This window comes from Bidens hawaiensis, unplaced genomic scaffold (assembly GCF_021521415.1).
Source record: "Bidens hawaiensis isolate Kalapana, Puna unplaced genomic scaffold, B.hawaiensis_p1.1 tig00000599_1, whole genome shotgun sequence".
NCBI classification, from domain to species: Eukaryota; Viridiplantae; Streptophyta; class Magnoliopsida; order Asterales; family Asteraceae; genus Bidens; species Bidens hawaiensis.
The window spans coordinates 5300549-5303515 of record NW_027491036.1 but is presented as its reverse complement, the minus strand read 5'-3'; positions in this window follow the sequence as shown (position 1 = coordinate 5303515).

Sequence of the window (2967 nt, the reverse complement as noted above, 5' to 3'; positions counted from 1 at the left end):
TATATTATCTTTCAAACTTTGGTATAAAATAAACATCGGATAAAACCCGATCACCTCCGGTTTTCGATTTAACAAAATCTTTCCTTTACCGCATATATCAACACACGACCCGTCCCCGAATTTTACCTTACCCCTTATATTTTTGTTGAGTTCGGAAAAATACGACTGGTTACCTGTCATGTGGATCGACGCTCCGTTGTCGAGATACCAAGTGTCCTTTTCCACTTTCTCGGCTTTAAGCCTTTTCGGGTTAACTCTTTCTTTGTTTAAGTAAACCGTCTCATGAAGATTTAAATAACCTACCATATCACGATCAGCTGGTTCATTCGTTTGAGTGAGATTTTCTTCCTGATTTTCTCGTCTTCGTTCTGGACACGAGGACGCAAAGTTTCCTATCTCGTCACACCGAAAACATTTAATTTGTGAGCGGTCTTTCCTTTCTCTTACCCGTCCTTCGGTTTGGTATGATCCTTGTCCTCCGGTATCTTGGCCTCTTCCACGTTCCCATGAACTCGACCCACCTCTACCTCGGTTACCGGACTGATCATACGATTTTCCTTTGTAACTACCTTCTGATCGATTGAAAAGTAACTGGCTTTGAGACTCCGAAACAGCGCGCTCTCTTCCTCGTAAACGTTCCTCAAACGCCTTAAGTCTTCCTACAGCATCTTCAAACCTCATAGTATCGAGATCAACCGTTTGCTCGATTGAAGCTACCAGATTGAAGTATTTGTCTAGAACCGCGTCGAGTAACTTTTTCACCAAAACATCTTGCTCGAATACGTGACCAAGACCCGTTGCCTTTGAAACCATACCGGTTTTACCCGTAAACTGATCAACAGTCTCGTCTTCCGCCATCTTGAGTTTCTCAAATTCACTTTTCAACGTTAGGAGTCGAGCCTTTTGGACTCGCTCGGCCCCAACAAACTGTGCCTTCAAAGCCGCCCATATTTCTCGAGCATTTTTGTATTGAGCAACCTGAAGAAGAATATTACCTTCCATAACTTGGAACAAAAACGACCTTGCCGTTTTATTCTTCTTCGCATCAATAGCCGCGCCCTCTTCCGGTTGAACGACTTCCCATAATCCTTGATCTTCCAAAATCGCTTCCACCACAATCGCCCATGTGATGTAATTTGTTCCGTTCAGCTTTGTAACCTACACTGATACCCCCCCCCCCCGTTCGCTTTGGGTGGGATTATCGGTCTTTCTTCGGCATCCTCCATTGACGTCTTTTTTCTCTTCCGTTGGTAAACACTTAACGGTGTCGAACTCCCTTGCTCCAGTCCGTTGGAACAAACATAAACAAATCAATCCTGAACTACTTTTCAGAACCGAACTCGTTTTGCTCGAAAAACTTCAGACACGTTTACCTCTTGAAAAAAAAAACAAATCTTATGCAACAAAAATAATTGCACCAAAATATTATATTTTTTATTCCTTCCTTCGTAACCTCTGCAACCCAATTCAACAATAACCTTTGTTGACTTTACTTTGCATAAAACAAACAATTCACTTTTCTGTTTGAAATTAGAACCCAACACAAAAGTCAAACAAACCACCGAACAAACATAAAGCCTGTTGATCGGAAAATTGAACCGACAATCCAAAGCACCAACCACGTATCGATGCTCCTGCTGCCGAACACTCCTTAGCCTGTTGTACAACAACAAATTCCGCGCCCGCCGTGCTTGAACAAGAGCCTGCGAAACCTGCTATAACAACACAAACCCGAACAAATCCTTCTGTTCGATCTACAACCCTCGTCTCGCCGCTCGAACACAAACCCGGTTGTTCTTGGTTTGCTTCTCCTACGATTTTGGGGTTATTCAATCCTTGCTCTGATACCAATTAATGGCCCGAATCGAATTAAACACGAGAATATATTTGGCACAACTCACCAATTTTATTAATCAAGAAAATAACTCAAAACTTGATCAATTCTCTCTTAACCCTTACATGAATTCTTTGGGGTTATATAGAGGCTCGATTACAATTAGAGTGAAACACAAACTCCTATTTATCTATTAAATAAAATTCCATCTCTATCTAATAAATAAAATAGAACATTATCTCTAATTGCAATAATTAAATAATTAATGAGATCGATCCATTGGCTCGAACCGGCCCCACCTTCCCGACCCATAACTCAGTTTGGGAATTAACTCCAACAGTATTCAGCTTATTAATTAAAGAGTCGTGACTGGTGTGGTTGCAAATTTTGTGTGTTTTGCGTTTTTACCATTGAATGGCTTCATTGCATGATTAAGCTAGAGAGATAATAAATAAATACACGTACAAAGAATATGCCACTCATATTTATTAGAAACACGTAACTTACCTTTAAATCGCAACAACTCAACCACTAAAATAACTTCCACTAGAATTATCCAATTATTATTTGGCCTTCCTTCGCAAAATTTTATGCAGGCAATTGCCTTTACCTTTACATAAATCTAATTCCAATGTAAAACAGCTGGTTTATTAAGTTACATTACTGCATGCTATCTGATCATCTGGATGTTCTCAAAAGACTAAAAATGCCAAACAAATATGTTCTACTTTTTTGGTAAGTGTGAGTTTGACTGCTGCTACACTATGTTAATATACCAAATATGTTCCAAAGGTGATAGCACATGAGATGTCTCCCACTTTTACGTTCACCACTTGTTCCAAAGTCTGAAGCTTTCTAAAAATTTAAAAGCTTCAAGTTAATGGTTGAGAAAGAAAGTGTTCATACCGTTAAGGTCCTTAGGTCTGATAGGAGAGGTGAATACACCTCTAAATAATTTAATGATTTTTGTGATTCATGGTATTAAAAGAGAACTTACAGTTCCATTCACACCTGAACATAACTGTGTGGTGGAAAGGAAGAACATGACCATAATGGGATTGACAAGAAGCATGATGAAACAAATGGGTCTACCTAATCAGTTTTGGGCTGAAGCGGTGTCCACATCTGTTTAC